General features: G+C 43.3%; 1 long non-coding RNA gene across 1 annotated transcript in view; it reads left to right on the forward strand.

The window, feature by feature from the left end:
- LOC131138767 (uncharacterized) overlaps positions 1-10,827 on the forward strand; it is a 65,627-nt gene extending 54,800 nt beyond the window's left edge. The window contains exons 2-3 of the long non-coding RNA XR_009132136.1: positions 8,336-8,416; positions 10,222-10,827. This is a non-coding gene — a long non-coding RNA (uncharacterized LOC131138767). The remainder of the gene's footprint in view (positions 1-8,335; positions 8,417-10,221) is intronic.
- The last annotated feature ends 297 nt before the right edge of the window (positions 10,828-11,124 follow it).

Below are 11,124 nucleotides of genomic sequence, written 5' to 3' on the forward strand. Positions count from 1 at the left end.
TAATGACACCCCCTATGGGCTGTGCTGAAAATGGTTTGTACTATATGCTAGCATTCATGTTTTGCTTATGGCAAAGTAGTAAATGTTTTGCTTAAGTAAATATTGATAACATCAGTGACCTTCGTCCTTGTGTTTGTTATACAGTACATTTTTGCCTCATCAATGACACCAAATGACCAGTTATACACCATCATTACCGGTGTATAAGCCGCTACTTTTTTTCTTAAACTGTCATTATATATAACAGTATATTGTGAGCTTACCAAGAACACTATACTCATCACACAGCAACTAACGGTAAATATACAAACATGTGCCAATACAAGTTTAACGTGGAAAAACAACAACTCTTAATGTTTTCCCATAATGAATTGCATCTGAGCAGTGCTGCGATGACGTCAGCCTCCCTGTGGGCTCCGGGCTCCTTTTGGTCTCTCTGGTGGACAAAGTCAGCATTGTCGCAGCATCCATCCATTTTCTATGCTCCTTGTCATCCAGTAAAATGCTTTGCTTTGCTCAGACAAGACATTATGAGAAAACATGAAAAAAAAATCTTCATTTTAAACTCATATTGGTACATGGTATGCCTTTAGAGTGTTAAGTTGCTGTGTGATGAGTTTAGTGGTATATTGAGAAATGTTATACTGAGTTATAATAGTGTTATATTGAGTAATGACCTCTTTCAATTTACAATGGGTGGGTTGACAAGCTCCTTGTAAGATTTTTCAAAGCTTATGATAGGCTCCTGTCAAAGAGCTGCCTGGTCCTCACGGACTTGTGCAATTTTATGATGTGAACATATGCAGTTTATATACCTATAAATCTAAAGTCTAAAAAATTTGTGGGTGCAACTTATACACCAGAGTTTACAATAAATAATAGACTTTTTTCTTGACAGGATGAGATGTTTCATTCAACCGAGACTTTGCCCGTGATTGCCCTTATTGGTCAAGCCATCACTTTCTGCGTCATGACTATATTAAAAAGAAAACAGAGTGGAAGGGTGAATAAACTGGATAAACACACCGTGACCTATTGGACTGCTTTACACGGGACCACAGCAGGGTGATGGATGGGTTATGACACCTGCAGAGGTTAGGCCCAAAGACGTTCATGCAGTGACACACTGTTCTGCTTTAGCATCTGTGACTAAAGACAAGTGGAGCACATCGTGACATTTCCATCTGGAATGAAGCCTGTGCTCTTTAGAGGAAAGTCAACCCTTGGATGCAGCTTCCTCATACCAAATATGAATTTTCTATTCTGCGCGTTCTAGGCCGCCGCCTACACATAGGTCATCCTCCTACCTGCGCACTGTGGGCTTCATATTATCAACACCCTTCAATGGCAGGGCGCTCTCCCTCTCGCTCTCCTCTCCCTCCCTTTCCTTCTTTCATCTCTATTCTCTCCATGATGATACCTCGTCATGTTGTCATGGCAACAATCGGGCCCTGATTGCATGGTTGCTAGGCAACTGACATCACCTATAAGAGGAACATGGAGATACAAAGCTAGAGACAAACAAATCACACAAATATGTGCTCTTGCACATTGTTTTTGTGTGTGGCTGGGCATCATCATGTGATTCTGATGTTCAATTTCAATTGTATCATGCTACACACATGTTAGCATTGTCAGTCGCAGGCTATCCGGCAAGTCATCTTTACTATTTGAATTTAAATACGAAAGTCACAATGTTTGTAATGACAGCATCTCACAATCATTCTCTATTCAAAGCGGTCAAGCGATTGTCCAAATGGGCTCAGCACACAGATGACAAATGTGGCTCCAATTGGTCAATCTTCCTCAGCCACAATATCACAGACTCCTGCATTTTACAAACCTGCCACAGGGTGTTACTGGATGCCACGATAGAAATTAGCTCCAATGATAACCTGAAACGAACTTATGTCTCGTGTACCTCTTTTACACACCCCCTCTCTCTCTCTCTCACACACACACACACACACACACACACACACACACACACACACACACACACACACACAGGCATAATCACAGGTTTAAGTGTTGTCCTTTACCATTGCATTTAGAGTTTATGCTCTATTTTACATGATGACTCAGTAAGAGGTGACCCTCACTGACCTCGGTGCACCACATTGGATTGTTTGCCGCCATCAGCCACTTCCTGGTGTGTTTCTTACTCTCAAAATCAGACATTTTTGTCCACACACCCCGATTTGAAATACTATTTGAGAACATGTAATATTAATTTAGCTGTACAAACCACTGGAAAAGCTGCTCGTACCAGCATCTTTCAAGCATGAATAAAGACAGATTTAGAACAGACCTGCCAACCTGTTATGATTAGCACCCCCCCGCCCCCCGCCTCTCACACCTTTCTTTTCCTAATAGTGTACAGTCTATTGACTTTATTCCCTTAATATAACTTTCAATTCCATGCTAGAGGCTGCACGGTGCTCCAATGGTTAGCATGTAGGTCACACAGTCAGGAGATCGGGAAGACCTGGGTTTGATTCTCGGCTTGAGCATCTATCTGTGTGTGGGTTTTCTACAGTTGTCTCCCACGTTCAAAAAACATGCATGTTAGGTTAATTGGTGATTCCAAATTGTGAATTATTCTTTGTCTATATGTGCCCTGCGATTGGTACAGGGTGTACCCCGCCTCTTGCCCAAAGTAAGCTGGGATAGGTTCCAGCATACCCCCTAGTGAGGATAAGCAGCATAGAAATGAAATAGGATGAAACTCCATTCTACTAAAACAACATCTTCCCTTAAAATGTTTCCAATTCATTCTCGTAAAATTCCGACTTTTTATAGATAAAACTGGTGCAGTCAAAAAATATGCATTAACGGTGGTGGCTAATTAATTTTTATTAAATAAGTAAAAAAATGGGGAGGCACGGCGGTTGAGTGGTTAGCGCGCAGACCTCACTGCTAGGAGACCGGGGTTCAATTCCAGCCTCGGCCATCTCTGTGAGGAGTTTGCATGTTCTCCCTGTGCATGCGTGGGTTTTCTTTTTTTCCTCCCACATTCCAAAAACATGCTAGGTTAATTGGTGATATGTGCCCTGTGATTGGCTGGCGACCAGTCCAGGGTGTACCCCGCCTCTCGCCCCAAGACAGCTGGGATAGGCTCCAGCACCCCCGCGACCCTCGTGAGGAAAAAGCGGTATAAAATGAATGAATGAAAGTAAAAAAATGTTTGTATAATTAACACATGCGCACCAGAACAGCACGCCTCTCCGTTATGAGGGCAGACGGAAGCACAGTGCCACAGAGTCTGACGCTCTTTTTTTTTTTTTTAACTTCACTCTGACCTGAACACAACAGTCCAATTCTGGGGTGCATTCAGGACGTTCAGGTTGCAGGTATGTTGGAGCCTATCCCAGCTGTCTTCGGGCGAGAGGCGGGGTACACCCTGGACTGGTCGCCAGCCAATCACAGGGCACATATAGACAAACAACCATTCACACTCACATTCATACCTATGGACAATTTGGAGTCAAACTCCACAAAGAGATTCTATTACTTCCTAAATTAGATTCCAAATTTGAACAAATCAGAGGTCAACCAATATCCCTGAATATATTGTGTTGAGTTTGTGTTTGAAACCAGCATCATACAGCAAAAGTGTCTCTCTTTTTTTTTTTTTTAATTAACACTGACAACTTTTCAGAGACATGAACTCGAGTCCCAGTTTCTTTGCTCAAAGAAGTCTGCCGTGTTCTGCAAGGACGTGTGTGTGTGTGTGTGTGCATGTGGCTCCCCCAAGTGTGTGGGTGATTGTTGCAGTACGCCCTGAAGACAAAAGAAGACCTCTCAAGGTGTGAATGTAGTGCACCAGGCCTGGCTTGCTCTATCTTCTCCCAGCGTCCTGGGAGCAACTTGGCTAGATTAGTGTCTCTGTGGCCGTATGGACGCAAGGTTGCTTGTGCCCTTGAGCGGAGATCACATGAGCGTTCTCCACGGTCACTAATCCTGACGCGCAACACACTTCATGCCGTGGATCAGGCTCTCTGCTTGTAGATGTTGCAGCAGGATGCCATAAGCGAACATGAAGCTGCGCACATGCAAGGACTACATACTGACTACATCCTATCAAATGTATAATTGATATGAAGAAGCACTAACGAGGGAGGGGGGGGGGCTTGAAAGTGCTGTAAAGTAGGCCAGAGGGTAGTCCGAGAGGAGGGTGAGATGCATGAAGATGGGCTCGCAGAGGTGAACGAGGCAATGAACGACCTGCATGACAGCGGTGAGAGATGTGTGGCGGCCACTCCAGGAAACAGACATGACGTGTTTCCCTCTTGAAATTGGAAAGACACTCGAGTCTTTGTCGCTTTCTAACACTTTCAAATCAACTCTGATGGTCTGATGTTCTCTGACTCACTTGCCACACCATGAGGGAGACTCAAAGGTAATATCAGATATAAATATAAAACCCTGTGACGTCTCCTCGTATTCCGGTTGAAAGTGTTATGTAATGATGCCGCCGTGTGATACATTGATTTCTGATTTAATATTTATTTATTTTTCTCCTAAGATTCTAGTGTAGGAAGCAGCGGATAATTACATAAGCTCTTCAAAAGTCAGATGCAGCGGAAAAAAGAATAAAAGATGACGTTGGTTAGAATGGTAACAGTTGTTAAGAAATAGAAGTGATTTGTTTAATACTAAGCCATCATCTCTGTATTGATCCCAAAGGGAAATTCTAATATTAGCAGTGTTATAATAGAAACAGTCATATGGTAATCCTGTAATATTGGCTTCCTCTCCGTTGAGTGCTCTTTACTTTTCTCCCATCCTGTCAAATTGCACTTATTCCACCCTCGGTTGCTTTTATGCTTTTATACATTTTACAGAAGTTTCACGGTGGATATTTCTGTGAAATACTTGATAAAGGACGCCATCAAAGTTTTAGACGAGTTTCGACGACGACGCGTTGTACCGCTTGTTCTGCCGACTAAAAGCTGAGAGCTGTTTCAAGAGGCCACATTGGTTTACGGTGTTCGGATGTCACTCGAGCATCCGTGGCGTCACCCACGCATTTCACCGTTAGAACCTTGCGCGCTCCCGGTGCACGTAATGCATCCGCAAATCTTCTGGTTCATCATGGCATAGCGCCTCACCTGCAGTGCAGCCCGTCGCCATTAAAGTTTAATAAACACGCATTGGAAGGGAGCTTCTGCTTTTCTTGGCTGAAATGATGCATTCATGATGATGCTTTCAAAGACACTGAATGATATGTAGTATTTTACAGTGTTACTGTAATGTTCAGTTGCAGGTTTGAATAAAGAATCCCGAATAAAAACATGGCTAAAACTCAACTGAACTCATCACGTCCTGTCCGCCCGCCACTCCGCTCCCCGAGGGAACACATTTATAGCAACACATACAAACATGAGTCTTATTTATGACTTACAGTAAATGGCTTATTTAGATATTTTAATTATGTCTAATATATTGGGTAATACAAGTGTAAAGGTTACTATATATACTTACTAAAAATATCTTACTTTGCTGAAAGTAAGATATTTTTAGAGAGCATTGCTAACATCCCTATAGTTATGACTTACAGTAAATGGCTTATTTAGATACTTTTATTATGTCTAATATATTGGGTAATACAAGTGTAAAGGTTACTATAGGGATGTTAGCGATGCTCTCTAAAAATATCTTACTTTACTGAAAGTAAGATATTTTTAGAGAGCATCGCTAACATCCCTATAGTTATGACTTACATGTTAGCGATGATCTCTAAAAATATCTTACTTTACTGAAGTAAGATATTTTTAGAGAGTATCGCTAACATCCCTATAGTTATGACTTACAGTAAATGGCCTATAGGGATGTTAGCGATGCTCTCTAAGAATATCTTACTTTGCTGAAATTTTTTGCTGAAATTCACTTATCACGGTTGCGTCTTGGACCAATTTATGGCGATAATCGAGGGATTGCTGTATACCAAGTTAACTCCTAAGTCACTCACAATGAAAACGGAACACACAAAACACATGAAATACAATATAATACTAAATCTAAGAATTAAATGAAACTGTTCAGCATCATGTAATATTAAATCTCCTCAAGGGACAATAATTGAGGAATGAAATTTGGGTATAACTAAGAGTTGTCACAATACCGCTTGTACAGCAATGCAATTTACTATCCTATGACAATAAGTCAACACAGCGATCATTGTCTAAATAGCTGGCAACACAGTGAACATGTCCAAAATGTGTCTAACGGGTGACTATTTAGTGGAAGACTTCATATACGTAGACTGAGTGGATAAAGGGTGGATGTTAGACACCTTGCACTCCTCCACCTTCCCTCCACTTAAGGATGCCCCAAAGGTGCTCGATTGGAGTTCAGGTCTGGAGTAGACATGCTTGGACAATCCATCACCTTCACCTTCAGCCACCTCAACACGGCACCTGTCATCCTCAAGGTGTGTTTGGGCTGCTAATCATTCATTCATTTTCTACCGTTTTTTCCTCACAAGGGTCGCGGGGGTTGCTGGAGCCTATCCCAGCTGTCTTCGGGCGAGAGGCGGGGTACACCCTGGACTGGTCGCCAGCCAATCACAGGGCACATATAGACAAACAACCATTCACACTCACATTCATACCTATGGACAATTTGGAGTCACCAATTAACCTAGCATGTTTTTGGAATGTGGGAGGAAACCGGAGTACCCGGAGAAAACCCACGCATGCACGGGGAGAACATGCAAACTCCACACAGAGATGGCCGAGGGTGGAATTGAACCCTGGTCTCCTAGCTGTGAGGTCTGCGCGCTAACCACTCGTCCGCCGTGCCGCCCGGGCTGCTAATCATGTTGGAAAATTGCCATGCGACCCAGTTTCCCGAGGGAGGGGATCATGCTCTGTTTCCCTCGTTGAACCGCAGCTTCTCAGTGGCGGCAGCACTCATGCAGCCCCAGAAGACCATGACTCTACCACCACCGTGCTTGACTGTAGGCAAGACACAAGTATCTTGGTACTCACTTGTGTGTTGTCTTGTAGGTAACATATACTCTATCATTTCTGTATAGTATTGTATATACCAGGGGTCAGCAACCCGCGGCTCCAGAGCCGCATGTGGCTCTCCAGCCTCTTTGTTGCGGCTCCCTTTGCAATGCTTGAATATTTTTTAGCACCCGTGTGGTGAAAATGCACGTCTTTGTTATGAGTTTACAAAAATCCAACTTTGTGTGAGACCATGAATGCATCCTGACTGAGTTCTGACTGGTGACTGAATGAGCAGACAGGATGCTATCCAGTTCTCTCTGACAGGTTAACATGAAGGGAAATGAGTAATACTTTGAGTTATTTGAGTTATTAATTATTATTAATGAGTTATTTGACGATTCTAAAAAATAAATTAGAGCTCATTTAAAAACAAAAGTTTATCTCCAGTACTAGCAAGAGTACTCCAACTCGTCTTTTTTTTTTCCCTCCAATGTTGTTTTAAACATACAACGTTTTGCGGCTCCAGGCTATTTTTCTTTAGTGGGCAAGTGGGTGAAATGGCTCTTTTCATAGTAAAGGTTGCCGACCCCTGGTATATACTATATACTGTAATAATGGTTTCATTATTCGTAACAAGGAAGTGGCAACTCTGTTGACCAAAACAATCGGCAGACTGCATTTTTTTTTAGCTTCTCCCCTTACACCACAAACTGTACCAAACTCCTGTGACAAAAGCACTGAAAGGTTTTAGGCTATTTGGTGATACGTACCGTACAGCATTAAACTACTCCTTGGTGCAAACGTGCTAACTCTCCCATTTCGAAAGTGACCATCTGTCTCACAATCCCTTGGAGAGTGAGAGCTTTCTCTTGCCAGCTTTACACTAAGTCTTTTCTCACTTTGATCGCAAGTCTTTGCATACCAACTGTGGTCTTTCACTTAATAAGGGGTTTTGTTATCCAGTGAGTCACACACAAGTTGAAATGCATAACAGCCAGATGTAAGCATTAAAGCATTAAGTTGTTATACTTTTCTACCGCATAATTAGACAGAAATGTGTTCTTTTTACATAAGAGGTCCGCTGCCTGCCTGCATGACTGCACCTACTTAATCTATGTTTAGGTGACCAACAATCCCTGTTGCCAAGGAAACAGAGAGAAATGAATTTAAGCGCTAATTTATGTAATACAGCCAGTTGCTCTATATGCAAACCATATTCCCACAGCTGCTCTTTGTGTGTGTTGTCACTTCCGGTCAGAAAGTGCTTCCAGGTGCTACTGTACTGTACATAGTTCACCCAAATCTCTGTCAGAGAATGTCCGCCTTGCACTTTGATCAAACCGACATCAACCGTTCTCCTTTCTTCTCGTGTTTAGGACAATTTCTCAAGCGGGGCTGCCTCTCGTGACGACAAGATGCCGAGCACATGTGTGACATAATGAGAAGATGCGTGGAAGGTAAGCGATGGAGCAGCTGGAAGATTAGCATGCAGAGCAGAATATAGCCTCCAATGTGGACCCCCCCCCGCTGTCAGTGTGTCACAAAACATCAACACTTTTACTATACAATCACAAAGCATGACGCGGAGCGTGGGAGATTGTGACAGAGGGTCATCTAGTGTGAGATGTTCTGAAGCCCCCTTCCCTTTAAAAAAAAAAAAAAAAAAGAGACAAAAGGAAGTGTGTTGTATAATTGGGGGCTCATGGAAAAATGAGAGCTTCCCTCTCTTGTGTGTGCAACACAAATACAGCTGTGGCTGGCACACACACACACACAGACACACACATGCATACACACACTGGGCCCCGAGTAGAATGAAGAAGCTTACCTTTGTAGTCACAATGCAGAGGCAGTCCATGGTATTTAGAGCGAAATACTGGGGTGTGTTTCAACCCCCCCAACCCCCCACGACAGAGGGCTGAGACCCCCACACCCCGCTCCCCAGCCTGCCCCACTCCTGCACTCTCGCTCTCGTCCTGCCTTTCCCCCCCTTTTCTCTCCTTCTGTGGATCTCTTCTTTGACTAACCGAACCAGCGAGGGAAAGAGAGGATGGAGGGAGGGGGAAACATGAAAAGGGAGGGGGAGGGCCACAGGGAAACGGAGAGAGTGAGCGGCAAAAGAGAGAGGAGAGAGGGTGGTCTCGGAATTTTGTGTAAGAGAGAAAGGGGAGGCGAGGCGGCAAGGTGAGGGCACATCCGATTTTCTTGAGAAGAGGAAAGGATGCGGGGGGGGGGGGGGGTGAAGAAGATGTAAATATGAGAAGCGATGGAGGGGATGATGGAGATGGGAAGCAGAGGTGTAGGTGGTGGTGGGGATTAAAGAAATGGGGTGGGGGGGAGTCACACTGTGGAAAGGAAGGGGGGAAAGAGAACAGAATAAGACGCCGGAACAGGATGGAGGAGGAAGAAGCGAGGGAGGGGACAGCTAAGGAGAGAGATGGAGAGTGGGTGTGCATGCGCGTGCGTTTCATTTTTATATATATAAATAAATATATATATATACTATATACAGTATATATGTGTGTGTGTGTGTGAAGACAGAAGGAATCGGACTGCGAGAAAATGTGTTGAGGAGGAGAGTGTGAATTACATATGCATCAGAGAGGAGGTGGGGGGGGGGGGGCGAGCATGAAGCATTAAGCATGAAGCGTGCGCCGTACAGAGCAGACCTATAGACGTAAAAAGACGCACATCATGACACAGGAGGAGGATGGATAAGGCTTCTTAAAGGCTTTCTGCTTGTTGGAACACTTGGCAGCCGTTGCCTGAGTGATGGTGCAGTTGTTGCCATGGCGATAGGAAGGCTTGGTGTTATGGTCTAAGTCAGTAAGTAAGTCAGGTTTGTTTAAACACCTGCGCTATACCACATGTTGGTGTGTGTGTGTGTGGTTTTGCACAGCTTTAGTGAACACTGTACCCATGCAGAGGACCATGTTAGAATATGTACATTTCAATAAATAAAGACCGATCAAGCTCAGCTGTACGTGCACTCTGCCTTTAAGATGTTGGACTGTACCACTTGTGCACATTCACAAGGGGAATGCTTGCTTCACTTGCATCATCAGTTCTAGAATTGTGCCAATCCACCCCACTCATAGCATACCCCCAATGCTGGGGCAGCGTTGCAACAATAAAGCAATTCTGGATGATGAACACACATTTTAGTCCTCGGGGTGAAAAGCATCATGGGGGGGCAGAGTGGGGGGGGGGGGTACTCATTTGAAATCTACAATGCAACAATGAGCGACTCTTCCATCCACAGATGGCAACATTCTACAGATGGCCAGTGTTATAAATACACTCATGCTTCAAGTAACACGGAGCCTCCGTATCTGCATGCAAAAAGGAACATGAAGACTTCAAGTCATTACTCCATTCAAGAATTTCACCTGGAATTTGACATTCTGACTTTTTGCTCCACGTATTAAAACGAGTGTAGCTCATGAACAATTCCAACTGAGGTCATTACAGCAGTATTTTACCGCCACATAACATTTAACATTTAATTAGTCCGTCCAACCTTTAATGCCATTCGACAACTCTATTTATTATACATAGACTAGAATATGCAACCGAGGGTTTGTTTATTTTATTTGTTTAGTCACCCTTTATGTGTGTGTGCATGTATGTATGTGTGTGTGTGTATATAGTGCATATACATCTCAGAAGACTGAGCTTCTATGTATTTATGAATAAAGCTAGAGTCCTGGCTATACTATCTAGTAGTTTGTAGGGATGTCCGAGATATCTGTTTATATGGAGTGATATGAGAGAGTCATGGCGTTGTGCTTCCACACAGCAACAAGTCTGGAATCATTTCCAAATTTTCCCTTCGGATTGTAAATATGCAATTTGGAATGATTGTAAAGCACTGCACAGAGGGTGAATACCTCTAATCCAATATCACACCTCAGGAAGAATCTCATACTTACAAGAAATGTGCAGCTTTCCAAATTATTTGTTGATAGGAGAACATGTTGTTTTAGTTGACTGTTGGTTGGTTTAAATGACAAAATATTTAAAGGAAACCGCCACATTTTCCGTGATTTATATTTCAGTATTTGTCTTGAAGTATTGCACTTTATTTGCGAAATTCCTTCATTGGCATCACAGTAAAAGCTGCATGACAGAGCTGCTGCCAATAATGGTAATGAAATGCTGGACG

The sequence above is a fragment of the Doryrhamphus excisus genome, chromosome 11 (assembly GCF_030265055.1).
Source record: "Doryrhamphus excisus isolate RoL2022-K1 chromosome 11, RoL_Dexc_1.0, whole genome shotgun sequence".
Lineage (NCBI taxonomy): Eukaryota > Metazoa > Chordata > Actinopteri > Syngnathiformes > Syngnathidae > Doryrhamphus > Doryrhamphus excisus.